Source organism: Schistocerca nitens, chromosome 4 (genome assembly GCF_023898315.1).
Source record: "Schistocerca nitens isolate TAMUIC-IGC-003100 chromosome 4, iqSchNite1.1, whole genome shotgun sequence".
Taxonomy (NCBI): Eukaryota; Metazoa; Arthropoda; class Insecta; order Orthoptera; family Acrididae; genus Schistocerca; species Schistocerca nitens.
In genome coordinates, this window is record NC_064617.1 from 516,885,358 (window position 1) to 516,908,855 (window position 23,498).

General features: G+C 46.8%; 1 protein-coding gene across 1 annotated transcript in view; it reads left to right on the forward strand.

Moving 5' to 3' along the window:
* The window catches only part of LOC126252408 (dual specificity protein phosphatase 22), a 571,353-nt gene that overhangs the window by 314,581 nt on the left and 233,274 nt on the right, over positions 1 to 23,498 (forward strand). The window lies entirely within an intron of this gene.

Genomic DNA, 23,498 nt, shown 5'->3' on the forward strand with positions numbered 1-23,498 from the left:
TTCCTAAAGAGACTGCTTACACTACGCTTGTCTGCCCTCTTTCGGCGTATTGGAGTGAGATGTTGGATCCGCATCAGTTAGGACTGACGGAGGGCATTGTAAGAGTATGCACTCTTTGTACTGTCGCGAAATAGGCAGAGAGTGCTACGGATATGATACACGAACTGGGGTGGCAGTCATTAAAACGAAAGAGTTTTTCTTTCCGGAAGGGTTTTCTAATGAAATTTCAGTCACTATTTTTCTCCTTGGAGGGTGAAAATATTTTCTTGGCCGCCACCTACATGGTGAGGAATGATCATCATAATCACACAATAAGAGAAGTCAGAGATTGCACGGAAAGATTTAAGTGCTCCCGAGCGCCGTTCGAGAGTGAAACGCTAGATAAATAGCTTGAAGGTGGTTCGATGAACACTCTGCCAGGCACTTAATTGTGAATTGCAGAGTAATCATGTAGATGTAGATGTAAAGGGTCTGAATGCTGTAGAAGAACTGGAGAATCTGAAAGGGAAGAGATGAGCAGGCAAAAAACGTTGTAGGGATTAGTCAAGTGGAAAGGAAATAAAACAGAGATTTCTGGTCAGATGATTACAGGGTAATAACAATAATGGTGGAACGTTATTACGAACAGTAGAGTAAGTAACAATGTGAACTGTCACAACAGGCAGAAAAGCTGAACACACTTTTTTTCCCTGTTTTGTGTTACGATCAAATTATGGCTGCACTGTAGAACTTAAGCCCACGATCAGCCACTGAAGTCTATTCGGTCCTACACACGGGGCACACCACCGTCAGCCGACCGCGACATTGGATGACAGAGTAGGAGCAGCACATCGTTGTCCTGGTATCAGAAACCATACCTACTACTTTTTAGTAGGTTTCAGTAGTTCTTGTGAGTGTGAGTAGACCCGATTCAGCCGGCCAGTGTGGCCGAGCAGTTCTAGGCGCTTCAGTCTGGAACCGCGCGACCACTACGGTCGCAGGTTCGAATCCCGCTTCGGGCATGGATGTGTGTGATGTCCTTAGGTTAGTTAGGTTTAAGTAGTTCTAAGTTCTAGGGGACTGATGACCTCAGATGTTAAGTCCCATAGTGCTCAGAGCCATTTGAACCAAGACCCGATTCTAGTACTCACACTCGCACCATAGCAGTACGGGAGCTCAAACACGGGCCCTTCATTTGGCAGTCTGAGACGCTGCATACAGAGCCGCTGGGGCGGACCGCAGTGTTTGAAATCGAGATAATTGCGGGCCAGGCAGCGAAGGGGGCACAGAAAAAGCCGGCTGTATCGGCTGAGGCACCGGCCGCAAATGTTTTGGTTCCCTGTGGCGGCGGCACTCGACCCTGCGAAGCTGGCTTCCTCGCAGTCCACAATCGATAGGCGAGGGCCGCGCTGGAGGACCGCCTCCCCCTGGGGCGCTTCCGCCCTCAGCCTGCAGCCGTGGCGAGAGGGCCGCGCCACTCGGCGCTGGCGGTGGCCACAGGCTGCGGCTTACAGGTTGGGAAAACCGACACCGGAATTTTGGTTCTCAATAACCACTATTTTTCGGTATTCGTTTGGTCTCGATTATAACAGGTATTTTTTATTATTTACCAATAAAAATATATAATATTAAAAAAGATCTAAGCCGGAAAGTCGACGTCATGAACAATTGTGAGATGGCGAGCCGCTAAGAGCTGCTCGTACTGTGAACAAGGGTTGCAACAAGACTGAGGTGCCTACTTAAGAAAGTGTGGGCAAGTAAACGTGGAGTTGCTACGAGCGCCATCTAGTAGCCCTAGAAACAACAACGCTACTGTACATTCAAAATTAGACACATGAAATTCTGATGCAGCTGATTCAGGCATAACGTAAGCATTAATAATAACAGGATGAAGTTACATATTTATCTGCTTTAAATAGAGATACATTTTGTAACGTAAAAACGTTAGTTATGACATACAAGAAAACAGCAAAGATGTGACAGGAAAACAATATTTCGGTAAACTGCATGAGGAAATCTGAATCAAAGAATAGCGCATATCACGATTTGGCCCGATTTCTACACGAAACTTTGAAAAAATCCTTCGTTTTCGAAAATAATTATTCCGTTCCTAACAGCCACGTTTTGGTCCAAAATATTAAAAACTTAGTATGCAGTTCAGACACTAAGCTTTTTTCCTTAGATATTAAAAATCTTTATACCAATGTCCCGGTACATGAGACGCTCATCATTGTGGAAGAAAACTTACGTCAATTTAAAAAAGATGTATCAGATGAACAGATTATTGATTTTATGAATCTCATTAATGTCGTTGTCAAGTACAACTACTTTGAATTCAACGGACAACTCTACCAGCAGTCTGATGGGATCGCTATGGGCAACCCTTTAGCCGGCATCCTCGCCGACATCTTTATCAATTCCTTGGAAAAAAAGCTGTTTAACCGTGTCTCAGCCGCTTCACTAGGTATCCTTTCTTACACAAGATACGTTGATGATATTCTAGTCATCTATAACGGACCCGCCGATAGAACTGATCATATATTTAAACTTTTTAACGACCTCCATGAAAAAATTTCTTTCACTATTGAACTCGAAAACGATAACCGCCAATTAAATTATTTAGACTTGACGCTTACAATAGAAAATAACATCACTTTCAATATTTTTCGAAAAGAAACGTATACTGACCAAATCGTGCCTGCTTCCTCTTTTCATCCACAGTCTCAAAAAATTGCCTATTTTCACTCTGCCTTCCACCGAGCCACCTCCATACCACTTTCAACAGAAAAGTTTAGTGAGGAGATTAATTTACTTAAAACCATAGCAGTCAATAATGAATATACGCCTAACATATTTGACGATATCCTAAAAAAGAAAACTGCAAGAACTACCACGCTCAACACCTCATGCACTGAAATTAACCCAAAAAAAACGTTTTTCTATTCCTTTCATAGGACCCATTTCCTATCAGATTCAGCGCATGCTTCGCAACAAATACAACTGCAATGTTGCCTTCTCTACTAATAATAATCTACAGAGAAACTTCGTTCATAATTTGAAATCCATTCGCTCCCCTACAGAAAGCTCTGGCGTTTATAAGATCATCTGCGATACCTGCTCCTCCTATTATATAGGGCAAACTGGACGTGCTTTCACCATAAGATATAAGGAACATCTTTTGAGAAAGAACGGCACCAGTCCCCTAAATTCATCCTTTGCCGATCATCTCTTAATTACTGGACACGTGCCTAAAGCCATAGGCGATAACAATATTCTGCATACCGAAAAGAAGGGGCGTAGGTTAGATGTCTTAGAGGAATTGGAGATTTTCAAACATCTCACTCGTCATGATGGTCTCATTCTCAACGAACAGCTGCAGCTGCGAAATAAAAACTTTTTTGACTGTATAAAGCCATTGCTTGATCGTTGATTCAGATTTCCTCATGCAGTTTACCGAAATATTGTTTTCCTGTCACATCTTTGCTGTTTTCTTGTATGTCATAACTAACGTTTTTTACGTTACAAAATGTATCTCTATTTAAAGCAGATAAATATGTAACTTCATCCTGTTATTATTAATGCTTACGTTATGCCTGAATCAGCTGCATCAGAATTTCATGTGTCTAATTTTGAATGTACAGTAGCGTAGTTGTTTCTGCGGCTACTAGATGGTGCTCGTAGAAACACCATGTTTACTTGCCCACACTTTCTAAAGTGGGCACCTCAGTCTTGTTGCAACCCTTGTTCACAGTACGAGCAGCTCTTAGCGGCTATCCATGTCACAAATGTTCATGACGTCGCCTTTCCGGCTTAGATCTTTTTTAATATGTGACTTGTAAGTACTGCATCTTTTCGAGTCAGTACAAAGTTTAATTTTATTAATGTGCTATGTACCTGATGTTTTAGTACAGTTAGTCTAATTCTGAAGACGACGCTCATAGTAGCGTCGAAACCAGGTCAATTTTGACTTAATATTTGCGACCGAGGGCTTATCTGTTACAATATGATATTAGGTGTTATTAACTTTTGCTCCTTCAGTACGGCATCTATGAGGAGTCTTAGTCGTACGCCGGCCGCGGTGGTCTCGCGGTTCAAGGCGCGCAGTCCGGAACCGTGCGACTGCTACGGTCGCAGGTTCGAATCCTGCCTCGGGCATGGATGTGTGTGATGTCCTTAGGTTAGTTAGGTTTAAGTAGTTCTAAGTTCTAGGGGACTGATGACCACAACAGTTGAGTCCCATAGTGCTCAGAGCCATTTGAACCATCTTAGTCGTACGTCAGGGTCAGTTTTATAAAAGTAAGGTAAGTCACGCTGCTGGACGACGAGGCAGCGCCTGCCGAGTTCTTATTCTTTTCAGGTGGTATGGCGTTGTTACTCCATGTATGAGTATTAATATCTGTTATTTAAATTTTTATTCTGAAGTATAAAATAAATATTCCATAATTCGAAACCAGAACAGCTGTTAGCATGAGTGACATAAAAGTAGATAGGTGTTGCGAAACAACTCAAATCACTTAAGAAAGGAAAGTCTTCCGGTCCAGATGGTATACCAATCAGGTTACCTTCAGAGTATGCAGACACAATAGCGCCTTTCTTAGCAATCATATACAACCGCTCACTTGACGAAAGGTGTATTCCTAAAGACTGGAAAGTAGACAGGTCACACAAATATTCAAGAAAGGAAATAGGAGTAACCCATTGAATTACAGAACCATGTTACTGACCTCAATTTGCAGTAGGATTTTGGAGCATATACTGTACTCGAACATTATGAATCACCTTGTAGAAAATGTCTTATTGATACATAACCAACACGTATTCAGAAAATATCGTTCTTGTGCAACACAGCTAGCTCTTTATCCCCAGCGGGGTCAGGGATTTTCTCTGCCTCGTGATGACTGGGTGTTGTGTGATGTCCTTAGGTTAGTTAGGTTTAAGTAGTTCTAAGTTCTAGGGGACTGATGACCATAGATGTTAAGTCCCATAGTGCTCAGAGCAATTTGATCTTTATTCCCATGAAGTAATGAGTGCTGTCGACAAGGGGTGTCAGATCGATTCCATATTCACAGATTTCCTGAAGGCTTTTGATACCGTTCTTCACAGACGACTATTAATAAAATTGCGTGCATATGGAGTATCGTCTCAGTTGTGTGACTGGATTCGTGATTTCCTCTCAGAGAGGTCACAGTTCGTAGTGATGGACGGTAAATCATACAGAAGAACAGAAGTGCTATCTGGCGTTCCGCAAGGTAGTGTCATAGGCCCTCTGCTGTTCCTGATTTACATAAATGATCTAGGTGATAATCTGAGCAGCCCCCTTAGACTGTTTGCAGATGACACTGTAATTTACTGTCTAGTAAAATTATCAGACGATCAATTCCAATTACAAAATGATCTAGAGAGCATTTCTGTATGGTCCGAAAAGTGGCAATTGGCAGTAAAAAAAGAAAAGTGCGAGGTCATCCACTTGGGACTAAAAGAAATCCGATAAATTTTGGGTATACGATAAATCGCACAAATCTAAGGTCTGTCAATTCGACTAAATACCTAGGAATTACAATCACGAGCGACTTAAGTTGGAAAGACCACATAGATAATATTGTGGGGAAGGCGAAAAAAAGACTGCACTTTGTTGGCAGAACACTTAGAAGATGCGACAAACCCACTAAAGAGGCAGCTTGTCCGTCCTCTACTGGAATATTGCTTCGCGGTGTGGGATCCTTACCAGGTAGGATTGACGAAGGACATCGAAAAAGTACAAAGAAGGGCAGCTCGTTTAGTGTTATCGCGCAATAGGGGTGAGAGTGTCACTGATATGATACGCGAGTTGGGGTGGCAGTCACTGAAACAAAGGCGCTTTTCTTTGCGGCGAGATCTATTTACGAAATTTCGATCACCAACTTTCTCTTCGGAATGCGAAAAATTTTTGTTGACACCCACCTACGTAGGGAGAAAGTATCATCATAATAAAATAAGAGAAATCAGAGCTCGAACGGAAAGATTTAGGTGTTTCTTTTTCCCACGCGCCATTCGAGAGTGATATGGCAGAGAAGTAGCATGAAAATGGTTCGATGAACCCTCTGCCAGGCACTTAAGTGTGAATTGCAGAGTAACCATGTAGATGCAGATGTAAGGATACGAACTGGCACTTAGTAGCCTACAGAAGTTTTTTGTTAACCAGAATATCTCTGAAATACTGATGGGTTGTACCGTTGCGTAATACATATATTGGCGTCTGTAGAACCTTGCTTGGAGTTAGTCAGATGCTGACCATCGATATAGATATATTGCTTTTAATGGACCCTACGCGGTATGCGGCACCAGCTGTCCACGCACAGGACGAGTCGTTCCCTTAAACTACGGGCTGATTGTTTGATGTTGCGCAGCTAGCGCTCGAAAGCGTGCAAAACGCGGTCCATTGAGTTTGGATCAAACGAATTTGCTGGTAAAGATATCAACGTGATGTTACTATTATCTCTTGAAAGCGCTGCAGTGCGAATCTGGCCTTGTGATATCGAGTATGAGAGAATGCGTGTGGAACGCAATAATGTTCACGTAGTCCATAGCTGTCATGGAATCTTGATCACTACCGCAGGTTCCATGGAAGCTCAGGTAAATCGTTCCAGCAGCATAATGCTATGCCCAAACGCCTGCGTCCGTGGCGCGGTGCATGCTTCGAACAGCTGTTCGCATGGATTATGGTGTACCTGGACACGACCATTGACGTGATTTGTCAAGAAATGCGATACATCCGACCAGGCGGCACATTTTCATTAATCCACGGCCCAGTTCCGATGATCCTGTATGCACTGCAATCGTAAATGTCGATGTCGTTACGTCAACAAGGGAACACGGCCGTCTCCTGCTGAGTCCCATGTACAGCAATGTGCGGTGAATGGTGTGTTCTGAAATACTGGTAGCTGCACCATCATTTAACTGCCAGAGATCGCCGCCTATGCTACTTTGCAGAGCGGGCAAGCCTCCGACCTCCACGTTCTATGTTGAGGAGTGGACATCCACTCCTTGTGGCCACCTCGCGGTTTCAGACGCCTTCAGTCACTTTTCACTGATGCTCACGTCAGTAGCATGCGATCAGCAGACCAAATTCGCCGTCAGCGAGCTACAACAATCTGTCCTTTGCTAAATCGCTTGAGTCAGCAGATTTCGCCATCTGCGGTCCGTCTTGTCGCTAGAATGACGCCACATTCGTCCCTGTTCTACTTCAATACTTTCCTTACCGGGTCACGTGTCAAAAACGTCACCAGGTGAACGTCTAAACTTCGCAAGCCAACTTATGATGTGCGGCGGAGGTTACTTAGTTTACCATTTTCACATTGCCCTTTCCCTTTGCTGCAGGGAATGGTGCACCAAGTTCCGTGATGATTATGATTCGACACAAGAAGCCGGTCGATTTGGGAGGACAGCAGCATCCATTACGAACAACAAATAGCTCAAATGGCTCTAAGCACTATGGGACTTAACATCAGTCCCCTGGACTTAGAACTACTTAAACCTCACTAATCTAAGGACATCACACACATTCATGCCCGAGGCAAGATTCGAACCTGCGACCGTAGCAGTAGCGCGGTTCCGAACTGACGCGCCTAGAACCACTCGGCCACAGCGGCTGACCATTACGGACAACAACAAGCGGGTAGTTGATGATATGATTAGGGCAACTGGTACGTAACCGTTCGTGCGCTAGCAAAGGACCTCGAAATCAGCTGCATACTTTCCGGCAGGAACTAGGTAGTTCTGCCAGCTAGTGGATACCCTGGGCTTTAAATTCCGAATAAAAACCAAACCGAATGACTCTTTGCCTGAAGCACCTGATACGTTTCAATGTTAAAGAAAACACGTTCCTTGGCGCATTATTGCACGCGACCAAAGCTGGTGCCACCCCTTGGAACCGGAGTCGCCCGATGTAGTGGTGACATCCTTCGTCCGCTCGTCCCAAGAAGTGTTCCTTAATTACCGGGCCCAATTGCGGTTTCAAGGAACCTTGTGTCTCCATCATTGGGAACGGTACTGCGTAACACTGGAGAAATTACGGCTTACAATTAAGGCGAAACGTCAGGGAAAACTGCGCCAAATGGTGCTGCTGCTTCATGATAACGCATGTCCCCATTTCACGAATGTCGAGCACCCGCCCTATAGTCCTAATGTCTCCACATGCGATTGTCACGCCTTCGGTCCCTAAAAAAAAGCCTCGAAGGATCGGTGATTCCCGTCAGACGAGGATGTGCAGCAAGCAGTTACGAGCTTCTTCGCGTAGCCGGACACAGTGTTTTACCAAATGGGTGCCTTCAACCTGGTGCTTCGGTAGGATGATTGCCTCAATTCACACGGCCATTTTGCTTGATTGGCACACTGATTCTGGACTGTACTGTCTTCGAAGTGAAATTTCTTGATTGCCCCTTATGTATGATAGACTAAAGAAAGGCGAATCTATGTTTCCAACGTTAATAGATTTTGAGAAAGGTTTTGATGATGTAGATCATAACACATTCTTTGAAATTCTGAAGGTATTAGGGATAAATTCAGAGACCTAACGGTTACCCCTAACTTTTGTAGAAACCCTGCTATATGAGCTGTTGTTATAAGAGCTGAGGGACAAGAAAAGGAGGCAGCAGTTCGTCCATGTTTTTCAATCTGTACATTGAGCAAGCAGTAAGGGAAACCAAAGAGAAATGTGTATATGTGGAAAGACAATTAAAGTTCAGGGAGTAGAAATAAACATGTTCAGGTAATTCTGTAAATTAGGCTAAGGATTTGCTAAATCAGTTGAAAAGAATGGATAGGGCCTTGAAAATAGTTTATAAAGCGAACGTAAACGAAGGTTAAATAAGGACAATTTAATGTAAGGTACAAAAGGTAATCGATTGCGGTAACATTAAGTAAAGTGATAATGAGGGGTTAGAATAGGAAATGGGACACTAACAGTTATAGAAGAGTTTTGCTATTGGTACAGCAAGCTAATCGACCGTGGCCGAAGCTGAGAGGATACAAAATTGAGAACGAGAACAATATATGTGATATTGGTTGGTTGGTTGGTTTGTGGAATTAAAGGGACCAGACTGCAACGGTCATCGGTCCCTTTGTCCAAAAAATTAAAACCACCCAAAGAGAATAAAAACGAACAGCAGGAAAGACGTAAGACGACACGGGACAAGAAATACATCGACACAGAGTGTGACGGTGGTTGGCCGACCATAGAGAAAAAAAGGAAAAGCCAACCACCGAGAACACATCAAAAACTCAGTTTAAAATCGGAGGCCAAAAGCCAGAATCAACACTAAAAAACAGAAACACTCAGATTAAATGATAAAAACCCCCTGCCCGAATAAAACGTAAAACTAAGCCAGCCATAGCAGGGTCATCAGTTAAAAGGGCAGGGAGCGTGTCAGGCAGTGCGAACGTCTGCCTGAGCACAGCTAAAAGCGGACACTCCAAGAAAATGTGGACCACAGATAAAATGGAGCCGCAGCGACATAGAGGTGGGTCCTCACGGCGCAATAAGTGGCCGTGGGTCATCCGTGTGTGCCCAATGCGCAGTCGGCATATGACGACAGACTCCTTGCGAGAGACGCGCAAGGAGGAGTGCCACACAGTCGTCGTCTCCTTGACGGCACGGAGTTTGTTACGGGTGGTCAGACCGCGCCATTCAGCGTCCCAGAGCTAGATAACTTTGCGGCGTAAGACCGCCCTCAAATCAGTCTCCGGAAGGCCAATGGCTAGAGGGGGTTCACTGGTGGCCTGTCTGGCCAGGCGGTCAACACGTTCATTGCCCGGGATACCGACATGACCGGGGGTCCACACAAAGACCACAGAGCGACCGCAACGGGCAAGAGTATGCAGGGACTCATGGATAGCCATCACCAGACGAGAACGAGGGAAACACTGGTCGAGAGCTCTAAACCGCTCAGGGAATCGCTACAGATAACGAAGGACTCACCTGAGCAGGAGCGGATATACTCTAGGGCACGAAAGATGGCAACCAGCTCAGCAGTGTAAACGCTGCAGCCATCCTGCAAGGAACGTTGTTCGGAATGGTCCCCTAGAGTTAGCGCATACCCGACACGACCAGAAACCATCGAACCGTCAGTGTAAACAATGCCAGAGCCCTGATACGTGGCCAGGATGGAATAAAAGCGGCGGCGGAAGGCCTCTGGAGGGACGGAGTCCTTCGGGCCCAGTGCCAAGTCGAGCCGAAGGCAAGGGCGGGGAACACACCATGGGGGAGTACGCAAAGTGGCCCGGAAAGGAGGTGGAACAGTGAAAACCCTAAGCCCGGAGAGAAGCTCTTTGATGCGGAGCGCGATCGTACAACCAGACCGGGGCCGACATTCTGGCAGATGGACGACCGATTGCGGGAACAGGAGACGATAGTTTGGATGCCCGGGCAAGCTAAAAACATGGGCAGCATAAGCGGCCAGCAAACGTTGGCGCCGTAACCGCAGGGGAGGGACACCTGCCTCCACTAGTCCGCTGTCCACAGGGCTGGTGCGGAAGGCACCAGTGGCAAGTCGTATCCCGCTGTGTAGCATTGGGTCCAGTACCCGCAACGCAGATGGGGAAGCGGAGCCATAAGCCAGGCTCCCATAATCCAGACGGGACTGGATTAACGCCTGGTAGAGCCGTAACAAGGTAGATCGGTCGGCGCCCCAGCTGGTGTGGCTCAAGCATCGCAGAGCATTGAGATGCCGCCAACACGCCTGTTTAAGCTGCCGAATGTGAGGCAGCCAAGTCAACCGGGCATCAAAAAGTAAACCCAAAAACCTGTGGGTCTCCACCACAGCAAGAAGTTCGTCGGCAAGATAAAGCCGCGGCGCAGGATGGACCGTTCGGCGCCGGCAGAAATGCATAACGCGGGTCTTGGCAGCCGAAAACTGAAAACCACGCGCTACAGCCCAAGACTGCGCCTTGCGGATTGCGCCCTGTAGCTGACGTTCAGCAGCTGCAATGCCAATAGAGCTATAGTAAATGCAGAAGTCGTCAGCATACAGAGAAGCAGAGACAGAATTGCCCACGGCCGCAGCGAGCCCGTTAATGGCTATTAAAAACAGGCAGACACTTGAAACAGAACCCTGTGGCACACCGTTCTCCTGGACGTGGGAGAAACTATATGAGGCCGCGACTTGCACGCGGAAGGTACGATACGACAGAAAATTGCGGATAAAAAGCGGCAGAGGACCCCCAAGACCCCATCCATGTAGCGTAGAAAGGATGTGATGACGCCATGTCGTATCGTACGCCTTCCGCATGTCGAAAAAGACAGCGACCAGGTGCTGACGGCGGGCAAAGGCAGTACGGATGGCCGACTCCAGGCTCACCAGATTGTCGGTGGCGGAGCGGCCTTTACGGAACCCACCCTGAGAAGGAGCCAGAAGGCCCCGAGACTCCAGTACCCAATTCAAGCGCCGGCTCACCATCCGTTCAAGCAACTTACAAAGAACTTTGGTGAGGCTAATGGGACGGTAGCTGTCCACCTCCAAAGGGCTCTTTCCAGGTTTCAAAACGGGGATGACAATGCTTTCCCGCCATTGCGACGGACACTCCCCTTCGACCCAAAGACGGATGTAAAGATCGAGGAGGCGCCGCTGGCAGTCCACTGAAAGGTGTTTCAGCATCTGACAGTGGATGCCATCTGGCCCAGGAGCGGTATCAGGGCAAGTGGCTAGGGCACTGCGAAATTCCCACTCACTGAATGGAGCATTGTAAGATTCTGGGTGGTGGGTGCGAAACGAAATGCTCCGACGTTCCATCCGCTCTTTAATGGAGCGGAAGGCCAGTGGGTAATTGGAAGAAGTGGAACTAAGAGCAAAATGCTCTGCCAAGCTGTTGGCAATTTCGTCGGAGTCTGTACAAACTGCTCCATTCAGTGAGAGCGCAGGGACGCTGACAGGGGTCCGATAGCCATAGAGGCGTCGGATCTTGGCCCAGACCTGCGATGGAGTGACATGGAGGCCAATGGTGGACACATACCGCTCCCAGCACTCCTGCTTGCTTTGGCGGACAAGGCGGCAGGCCAGCGCACGCAGCCGTTTGAAGGTGATGAGGTGTTCAATGCAGGGATGTCGCTTGTGACGCTGTAGCGCCCGCCGGCGATCTTTAATCGCCTCAGCGATCTGAGGCGACCACCAAGGCACAGTCCGCCGCCGAGGGGACCCAGAAGAACTGGGAATGGCAGATTCTGCGGCAGTAACGAGGCTGGTGGTGACTGAGTGAACCACCGCATCAATGTCGTCACTAGAGAGAGGCTCAATAGCGGCAATGGAGGAGAACAAGTCCCAGTCAGCCTTATTCATAGCCCATCTGCTGGGGCGCCCAGAAGAGTGACGCCGTGGCAGTGACAGAAAGATTGGAAAATGGTCACTACCACACAGGTCGTCATGCATACTCCATTGGACAGCCGGTAAGGGGCTAGGGCTACAGATCGATAGGTCAATGGAGGAGTATGTGCCATGCGCCACACTGAAGTGTGTGGAGGCACCATCATTTAAAATCGAGAGATCGAGCTGCGCCAATAAATGTTCAACGGTGGCGCCTCGACCTGTTGTCACTGACCCACCTCACAGAGGGTTATGGGCGTTAAAGTCGCCCAGTAACAAGAAAGGTGGCGGCAATTGGGCTATCAGCACAGCCAGGACATGCTGCGTGACATCACCATCCGGTGGAAGGTAAAGACTGCAGGCAGTAACAGCCTGTGGCGTCCACACCCGAACAGCGACAGCCTCTAAAGCTGTATGTAGAGGAGGGACAGACTCGCTGTGAAGAGAGCTAAGGACATATATGCAGACGCCACCAGACACCCTTTCATAAGCTGCCCGGTTCTTATAATAACCCCGATAGCCACGGAGGGCGGGGGTTCGCATTGCTGGAAACCAAGTTTCCTGAAGAGCAATGCAGAAGAAAGGGTGAAGGCTGATAAGTTGGCGGAGCTCAGCTAGATGGTGGAAGAAACCGCTGCAGTTCAACTGGAGGATGGTATTGTCCATGTCTGAGAAAGGCGTGAAGGGACTGGGAAGGCAGATTACGCCGCTGGGTCACCTGCTGCCTCCGAATGAGCACATGTGCTAATGCTTTCCATGGCGTCTGAGAGACCGGCGAGATCGAGGTCCTCAGCGGACGCAAGGATCTCCACCTCATCCTCAGACGCAGAGCTTTTAGGTAGCGGTGGAGTAGGTGCCACCGCAGGTGTCTTGGTCTTACGGGTCTTCAAAGTCGTTTTCTCTCGCTGTTCCTTTGGTTGCCGTTGTTGAGAAGGGTTATTGGAGTCAGTCTCCGGGACCAAAGAGGATCGCGAAGCTCGTCGACCAGCGACCTGTGGCTTCTTCAGCCACTGGTTGGTGTCTGCTGTGCCGCTGGTAGGAACCTGGGAAGGGAGTGACCCAAGGGATCCCTTCTGAGCGAGAGAATCCGAAGAAGACTTACGCTTCTCCGGCTTAGAAGTGGGGACTGGTGTCCCCAGTGGTTTAGTGGGTGCTGCTCCCGAGGTAGATGGTGTGGGAGCAACAGCGAGAGAAGGGGCCCCCATTGTCAAGGGGGCAGGTGAGGTCCTCTGACTCTGAGAGCTGACTGTATGTCTTGCAGCTGAAGGAGCTGGAGCAGGGGTGACAGTGTAGGCATAAGATGACATCATGCGCACGGGATGTAGCCGTTCAAATTTCCGCTTAGCCTCAGTGTAGGTCAGTCGGCCCAGGGTCTTATATTCCATGATTTTGCGTTCTTTCTGTAAGATACTGCAGTCCGGCGAGCAAGGGGAATGAGGCTCTCCACAGTTGACACAGACGGGAGGCGGAGCACATGGAGTATCGGGATGAGATGGGCGTCCACAATCTCGACATGTGAGGCTAGAAGTACAGCGAGAGGACATGTGACCGAACTTCCAGCACTTAAAGCACCGCATCGGGGGAGGGATATAGGGTTTGACGTCACATCGGTAGACCATCACCTTGACCTTCTCTGGTAATGTATCACCTTCGAAGGCCAAGATGAAGGCACCGGTAGCTACCTGATTGTCCCTCGGACCCCTATGACGAAATGTACACCTCGGCGCTCTAAATTGGCGCGCAGCTCGTCATCAGACTGCAAAAGTAGGTCCCGATGGAAAATAATACCCTGGACCATATTTAAACTCTTATGGGGGGTGATGGCCACGTTAACATCCCCCAACTTGTCACAAGCAAGTAACCTGCGTGACTGGGCAGAGGATGCCGTTTTTATCAAAACTGACCCAGAGCGCATTTTGGACAAGCCCTCCACCTCCCCAAACTTGTCCTCTAAATGCTCTACAAAGAACTGAGGCTTCACGGATAGAAAAGAGTCACCATCAGCTCTGGTACAGACGAGATACCTGGGCGAATACACGTCACTGTCATTCATTGCCTTTCGTTCCTCGCATGGTGTGGCCAGGGATGGGAACGATTTGGGGTCATAAACGTTAGCTTTAAAATGAGCCCTCGAACGCTTAGAGACTGTTGGTGGCTGGCCGCCAGCGAGAGATGATGTACCACGCTTCATTGCGGGTCATCCGCCCTGATGCCACCTACTCCGACCAAGGGCCCTCCCCACGGGCGCCACCCAGCCGCAGCAATAGCCACCTGGCGGGATGGCCATTGCCGGGAGTCCTGATGCCCCATGGAGATGGGCATCTACTCCTTGGCATACGTGGGGAGTTAACGGCGCAGGCATCAGTAGAGCGATCCCTGTGTTGTCAGGGGGCTACAACCAACAGGGTACGTGGCGGCCCCACCACAACGGACTGGCTACCGTGCTGGATCTTAGGTGCAAAAATGTCCAAGGTCGTCGTCGCAGTTAAAAGCAACACTGCAGAGTGCAGCGTGGTAATCGCACCCAGGGACGTATCCTCGCCCAAGAGATGGAAAACGAGCGGGACACCATTGCAACGGCGAAAAAGCCGGCTAAAGGTCTCAATGCACGACGGATACAGTGCACCATGTAAGGCGCCCTTCCCCAATTGGCTCGCTCTTCGGAATAATTTAGAAAGATGGAGGTCAAACCCGAGAGGGGACCATCACATAAGGCCGAAACATTTGAGACTCCTTTTAGTCGCCTCTTACGACAGGCAGGAATACCGCGGGCCTATTCCAACCCCCGAACCCGCAGGGGGGAGATGTGATATTATCGTTTACTGTAAATAGCTGACAAACCCGGCATTGCCTGGGTATTAATTTATTCTGTTTTCTATTAGAAACGAAAACAAACAATGAATTGTGTTTGTATCGTAATATAGAAAAAAATCATTTCCATGTATTCGTTAAAAGAACTTTGAAATTATGCAACAGAATCGATGTGAGATGATGCCGGACAGTTTCTGTACGCCAGGCGAAGCTGCTTCGCATGTGGACAACGCGATTTTGTAAACGTCTCTATGGCAACGCCTCTCCGTAGCCTATTGTTTTCGCCAACAGACGTTTGCGCTTTGTGACTGAAAGCTGTCGAAAGCACTGCCCGGCGCCAGGAATTTCCTTGACTCGATAATAGAAAGTTTCATAGTATCATAGTAGTATACAGATATTAAAACTTTCTGCATGATGCAGCATTTTGTTGACAAATCTCAGCATTTATGACGTCATATCTCTCGAACTACGAGTCGTAAAATGATGTATTTCAGAAGATACATTCAGCGGCATGTGCGGATACTGACTGCGAAATATGATGGGAATATAGTTATTAGCAAAGACGTAATAAATTTAAACGTTATGCATTATGCGGCAGTTTTTCATACAAGATCAAAATGGTTCAAATGGCTCTGAGCACTATGCGACTTAACTTCTGAGGTCATCAGTCGCCTAGAACTTAGAACTAATTAAACCTAACTAGCCTAAGGACATCACACACATCCATGCCCGAGGCAGGATTCGAACCTGCGACCGTAGCGGTCACGCGGTTCCAGACTGAAGCGCCTAGACCGCACGGCCATACCGGCCGGCTAAGCATGTGTTGCATTTTCATTTAAGGAAAGTAAGCGAGATTAAAACTTGTAGTAATGTGGTGAAATAAGGCATGGCGCAACAGAGCACATGAAATCTGACACAGGTAATGGGAAGCATAAAAATGCCGATGTCGAAGATATTGATTGTTTTTGTATGAGTCTATCAGAATAATCTTGATTTCACAGATCGTTATACATAAGTATAATGAGCAAATGTCGGAACTGTGAGGATATATCGTAAAAATATTTTATCGGCGGATAGTTGGCGAGTCCGCCACTAGGTAGTGAGACGGCCAGTGGCTGGTGAGCGATTTTATGCCAGTATCGAGGATCAGAAATGTGTTGAAAGAAGGTGAGCGGAAATGGAGCCCTTTGGAAGACGGCCAGCATCCACCCTCCAGCAGTGTGGACGTGGAAAAAGAATCATAGAAGGGAAACTGTGACCGAAAGAGCTGCAGAACGGCTGATAAGGCAGACGTGGCTACTCGCTGTGAACGAACAGGCGCTATCCTGGAGGTAATACTGGAGAGTGGCAGCGACTGTGATTCCAGGCAAGTCCAGAACTGTGTTGCCGTGCCGTGTCGTACTTGACACATCATACACTGCCTGGCAAAAAAGTGAACACCCGAACGACATGGTCAGATGTCAGTGTAACTTGATTCACGTACACATCTGTTGGTTTGTAAATAATTCGAGCTGCAGTCGTCTGTGACAGGCAGAACGGTAACCAGGTTGCTTTAGTGTTGTTCGTGTTTAGTGGTGGTTAACAAGCGTGGTAGGGTATATAAGGAGCGTGAACGGCGTCAGATGTTGAGCGATCACTGTGAAGGACACGGAAGTACGGCATACTCGTTTGAGACAACGTTATCAGCGCCTGACGGAGAACCCACCCTAGTCAGTGTTGTGTAATCTCCGATACGCTGGACCCGATTACAGTCGCACGTTCAAGGGTGGTCGTCTCGCGACGCGCTACCTCGTTCTCAGCACAGCGGTCTGTAACAGACAGCTCGGGCACTGTGACCAGACTCACACCGTTCATCGCATGTAGCTGCAACATTCAGGCGTGATACAGGGCAGCCTGCCCTCGACTTTTCAGCCACTCACTTTATTTCATTTATCTTACTAAAGAATACTTCATTAGCCCAAAATGTTTCGAGACTGGATTAGTAAAAAGTGGAGGAGAGTCAAGCTGGTGGTTTTCGTACTTCAGGTGTTCAACATAGCCTTCCTCCACTTCGTTGCAACGCACAGAACGTTCATACAACTATGTAAAACTCTCCGAGAAGTCATTCCATTGGATGTTGGTAAAGTTGCGCGTACCGGCCGCTGTGGCCGAGCGGTTCTAGGCGCTTCAGTCTGGAACCGCGCGACCGCTACGGTCGCAGGTTCGAATCCTGCCTCGGGCATGGATGTGTGTGATGTCCTTGGGTTAGTTAGGTTTAAGTAGTTCTAAGTTCTAGGGGACTGATGACCTCAGATGTTAAGTCCCATAGTGCTCAGAGCCATTTGAACCATTTTGAACCTTCATGTGAATTTCAGCACTTCGTCGTTCTGTGGTAGGTTCGTATTGATAACACCAGGTATCGTCGTCCGTGATGATTTTTTTCCAGAAAAGAGCTGTCAGCGCTTTGCATTCCAGCCAAATCGCGGCAGATGTCCAAGCGTCGATGTTTTCGTTCGGGAGCCAGGGGGTGCAGGACACTTGGCACACCTTTCTCTCTTCTTCAAAACATCCTGGAGAATATATTGAACATTTTGTTTAGAAAAGTTGCTCTGTTACCATTTGTGAGACGACATTGAAACAATACATGCCGCACGTCCACTATTTAATACTGCCTGCTAACAAGTGAGTGGTCGAATTCACATTTGTTGTTTAAAGTTATTAGTTGGTGGTGGTGGTTAGTGTTTAACGTCCCGTCGACAGCGGGGTCATTAGAGACGGAGCGCAAGCTCGGGTTAGGGAAGGATTGGGAAGGAAATCAGCCGTGCCCTTTCAAAGGAACCGTCCCGGCATTTGCCTGAAACGATTTAGGGAAATCACGGAAAACCTAAATCAGGATGGTTGGAGACGGGATTGAACCGTCGTCCTCCCGAATGCGAGTCCAGTGTGCTAACCACTGCGCCACCTCGCTCGGTAGTTATTAGTTAAAGCTGACACTGTTGTTCCCGAGCTGACGTCGCTTATACGATGGAATAAAATAAGTTTGGAAACTTTCTGGACTGGCGGTGTAGTTACCCTGTTACGTTAAAAGAGTTACCAAAAATGGTTCAAATGGCTCTGAGCACTATGCAACTTCTGAGGTCATCAGTCGCCTAGAACTTAGAACTAATTAAACCTAACTAACCTAAGGACATCACACACTTCCATGCCCGAGGCAGGATTCGAACCTTCGACCGTAGCGGTCGCTCGGCGCCAGAGTGTAGCGCCTAGAACCACACGGCCACTCCGGCCGGCAAAAGAGTTGCCACATTGCTGCGAATGCTCTTGGCCACACGCACTTAGTGTACGCTACTTCGATGAATACAGATTCTGAGCATTTGAAGATGCAGTACTGGCAGCTTTTAGACATTTGTCGCTGAGAATGTACAATTCCTTGCAACAGTCTTATAAAATTTAGATGTAGGGAGCTGGAGAATATGACAAGCAATTCGAAGTGGCAAGTGTAAGCAGCAAGTCGTAGGGCTGGTGCCGAATGTAGTTTTACAGCAGTCTGTTACAATGTTTATACTGTTTCTGAAATTATGTGTTTACGCTCGGTCGTACCTGGGAAGCGCAAGACAGATACATCTGCTGATAAGCATCCTAGTCGTAATACCATGCGTCTGGAGCAAATATGATCTGATTTGGTTTAGGGACATGCTTCTGTTTGCTTCATGTCATATATTAGTAATATCGAATTATTACCCCTGAATCTGCTTCATTAATTTCTCATTTGAATTGTATTGCATCCAGAAGCTCCAAAATTTGTCTCATGTTTCAGCATATTAATTCCGAGTGACCAAATATTAAAGTCAAATGAGTGATGCAGAAGCATTCAGAGTACACATGGAGCGCTACCGGTATATGTGTCATTACAAATAATGAACACATCAATTGATCTCTCCTAGCAGACACTTACGTCGCTGGTGCAGGTGGGACAGACGAGCCAGATTTAATTATTTATTGCAGAAGAGAAAGAATTCTGAAACGGATGCATGTACAAACCTATCTACAAATGCTTAAAGAAAGCTCACATTTGTTAAAAATTAAGGGTCGCATTCATTGGTGACTCAATATGGGCAAGAAAGCAGCGTGACTGCTGAGGGAGACACAGGGATCGTACGGTTTTGAAGTTACGCTTTAGTCTCAGTCAGTATGGAAACAAAGTTTATTGCCCCTCAAATTTCCATATTACTGCTGTGAGCAGTCGATACGTGCAGTACTAGACAATGTATTCAGCATTAGCAAAACCAATTTATTTCAGCTTGCTTGAAGATTGCTTGCCATATTCTGTTCGTTCTTCTCTGCCAACATTCATCGCCTCCTGAATATGTTAATTCAGAAGAGGATATTCTCACTCAGTAATTTCGCAGCAGGTCAGAACAGTCAAAATCAGTGACGGCCTCATACATCCGGACGGAAAACTAAAACTCGACATCGCAGGTTCAGCAAATGTTTTTGCAGCACTTTTGTAGTATGATAAAAGCCAGACAATTCAAACCAAATCTTCTTCGTACTTTTGCCGCGTTTCCGAGAAAATTGCTATGTGTTAATACCTTGCGCTCTTACTCGGTTATGGTGCCAGATCAAAGATCCACATTTAGTATTTCTGTAAACTCTATCGGCCTCGTTTGGACTGAGTAGTTCATCTGATATTGCCAGCATGGAACTAAGATCTCATTACTTTCAACTTTACTAAAGAAAAGGGAGTTCTAACAAGAAGAAAACTGGAACTGGCTTTGACTCTTCCTTTGACACTAAAAGAAACTGTCAACTGTGTATGGAGTTGTCATTAGAGTGACAGAAATTTAGCAGTTTGGAGACAAAATGAAGAAATTCTACGATGATAATAGTCGCTTGGAACTGAAACATGACAGAAGCTTTCCACGAGAAATGTCGCTCATCATCAGTGCACCACAATCAATAAATGTATCGTGACACGCTTGATAGTGTCGTAAGATTTTTGCTATTGACTTGCATTTACTGGATGACTTACCAATGTGCACGGAAAGTCAAAAGATATGCATGCTGAAAGGACTAAAAAAGTTACGTATTCGTACCATTTTCCACGCAAAACGTTATCTGCATAGTTCTCGCTACTTTTTCGTTGCTAAGAAACGACAAGTCAGAAGAACGTAAAACTAATTCATATTTTTTTCTTAAATTCTTAAACGCGAATTCTGAGATTTTGCCAATTTTCATCCCCATCCTTGTAGAATCCGAAGTTGAACTCCCTGTAATATTCTCGCCGTCAGCACTTTGTTAACCCTTTGAGTATCAGTGGTACTGCCTGAAACCACTATTTTGTTAATTTTGTTTTGAAATACCATCGTCTTTCGCGTGATGCGACCGATGTTATTGGTCCAAGACAGGATGTGAAACCTTTGTGGCCGGAAAACTTTGTAGTTTCAGTAAGTCGTAATAGTCAGTCCTTAGCAACCGCACCTCCCAACAATAAGTACTAGCACTATTTTATGTGGTCGGAATTTTACCGGGGACCTTCCAAAGTCATGGAACCTCAATGTACAGCTGCCCCAGCTCCAGTCTGCCAGCTTCTCTTCGGACCAACGGCAGTAACAAGACGACTTCGAAGCGAACGTGATGTATTCTTGTACTTGCTGCCTTGAGTCAGATTACAGTTTGCCTCTTCATTAGTTTTAGTGGAAGGGGCATCAAAAGGACTACTGACACAAATCCGTTAAATGCCAGTTACACGTTAAATTACACAAACAAAGGCCGTAAATTCAACTTCATACGAAGGAATTACTGAACCGTGAATATATTTTCAAAACCATTTCTTAAAGAATTTACTTTATTTAGTAGCGATTCATCGAGAACATTAACACATTTAATCACACTAGGTGAGCGTGGAAGTAGTTGCCAGGGAGTAACTGATGAAAATTAAATTACCTTTAACAAATGGGAATTTTATTAATAAAAGCCTTTTCAAAAACAGAGTTAAAATTTATATGCACCCTCGAAATATCAAGTTACAATTTTATTTTGAGGCAGAAAGAACAATATAGACAGTATGAGCCTTCGGGCTGAGAAGCTTGCCGCTCCCTTTCAACACGGCAGTAGTCACGACCGCTCACAACAACCTCTGAAAGAGTACACTGATGCAAATCTGCAATACACCAGATTACTTTAAACTAAAAATTTTAACAACTTACACAAACACATTAACTATGCATGCCGTAAGAGGGATGGAAATGGTACAAACACTCACACTAAGAAATTATTTGCCACCGAAAGTGCAATTTGTTTTTAAAAGGACTCTTACGGTGGAAGGGTGGCAACTTTATAAAAATGACTATTTAAATAAAACCCATGCAATTCAGACTTACATAAAATGTACAACATGCTCTACATTACACATATACCGCCTCGCAAGATGGTAGACAAGATAAAAACATATTTCAGGAATTCGGCCTTTATACCTTAATTCTATAAATTCGTTAACACCGAATCCGACAAACATGACAGAGGCAGCTATTAACGTATGGCAGACCGACAGGCAGACAGACAGACAGACACTACCTGCCTAACAACTGCGGACGGTAGACAAAGAATAGTTCAAATGGCTCTGAGCACTATGGGACTTAACATCTGAGGTCATCAGTCCCCTAGAACTTAGAACTACTTAAACCTAACCAACCTAAGGACATCACACACATCCATTCCCGAGGCAGGATTCGAACCTGCGACCGTAGCAGTCCCGCGGTTCCGGATTGAAGCGCCTAGAACCGCACGGCCACCGCGGCCGGCGGAAGGGAGACAGACGAGCAAGCTGGGGACGAGAGACTGACCAAGAAAACAAGTAGAATTTAACAAGTAAATGAAACAACATTTCTCCGGTCACTTAACTTCTAATAAACTGCGATTTCTGGCGAAGACCTGGCGCAGCACCTCCAAAACGCTCTCCCGAACTGTCCGCTGCCAGCCGCTTCAACGGACGCAGGAAGGCGCGCCGATCTCCCGTCTCACGGCGTCGAAGCTCGCGCCGGCCAGACCGATGTCGTGGGTTGACTCCTGTTGCTCTCGTGTCGGCCGCGAAGCCACTACTCCTCGCTATACGGCGCGCCCCCCTGGACTGACGTGGCGACCTCACATGAACCGACGCTCAAGACGGACAACTCATCTTGTGTCTCAGTGCGCGACCGACCAACCATTGCCTGAACAAACTCGAGCAGACTGGCGGCCTAACACAAACTAGCACTCCGGACGACAGGCAGACCCTGACTGCCCCACACTGGCCCGGCTGACCAACTGACCAGACTCGCTGAGACTCACAAACTGACTCACCCCCTGCCAAGCTCATAGCGCCCCTTACATGCACGTGAACAGGCAACTTTTCCCCTTTCCCGCCAGAGGGAGATACCAAAGCTGCGATTGCCACAGCGGCGCCACCGCCAGAAACGGAAGGCGACTGCTTTACACTACGCGCTGCGGCGCGCTCTTCAAACCAGCAATTTTTTACCACGGCTCAATTACAGTCACAAATAACGACCACATATATAACGTTTTGAAGGCAACCAAAGGCTGCGTTTTACTGGCAGAACACTTGGAAGATGCAGTAGGTCTAATAAAGAGACTACGTACACTATGCTTGTCCGTTCTCTGCAGGAGTATTGCTGTTCGGTATGAGATCATTACCCTATAGGACTGACGGAGGACATCGAAAATGTCCAAAGAGGGGCCACATGCTTTGTATTACCGCGAGAGTGTCACGGACATGATAAGCGAGTTGGGCTGGTAGCCATCAAAACAAAGGCTCTTGTTGTAGTAACGAGATCTTTTTACGAAATTTCAATCACAAACATTCTCCTCTGAATATGAAAAAATTTTATTGGAGCCAACCTACATAGGAAGAAATGATCATTGTAGTAAAATAAGAGAAATCAGAACTCGTACACAAGGATTAAAGTGTTCATTTTACCCATACGCTGTTTGAGGACGGAACGGTAGTGAAGTACTCTAAGGTGGTTCGAAGAACCCTCTGCCAAGCGCTGAAGTGTGAATTTCAGAGCATGATATCGATGTAGAAGTAAATGTAGAAGACATTAATGTCGCTCGCGTATAGGCATGCCGCTTGCAGTCGGCATGTGGCTACGTCGTGCTGTTGCAGTGAGGCGACCCCCTCCACCACGTGGTAAACAGTGATCACAACCACCCCACGTCCATCGCTACCTCATGGGTTCACCTCTCTCTCTAGCATGTAGGATTCTCTCAGTACTTTTCTCAAGTTCGTGAAGGATACGCTTGCTGTTTGATTTCCTTTAATAATTAATTATGTTAATTCCTGCTTTCTCTGATTACTTCGTGTGCTAGTAGTTTTACCTTGTCAATGAAGGCTGCTCT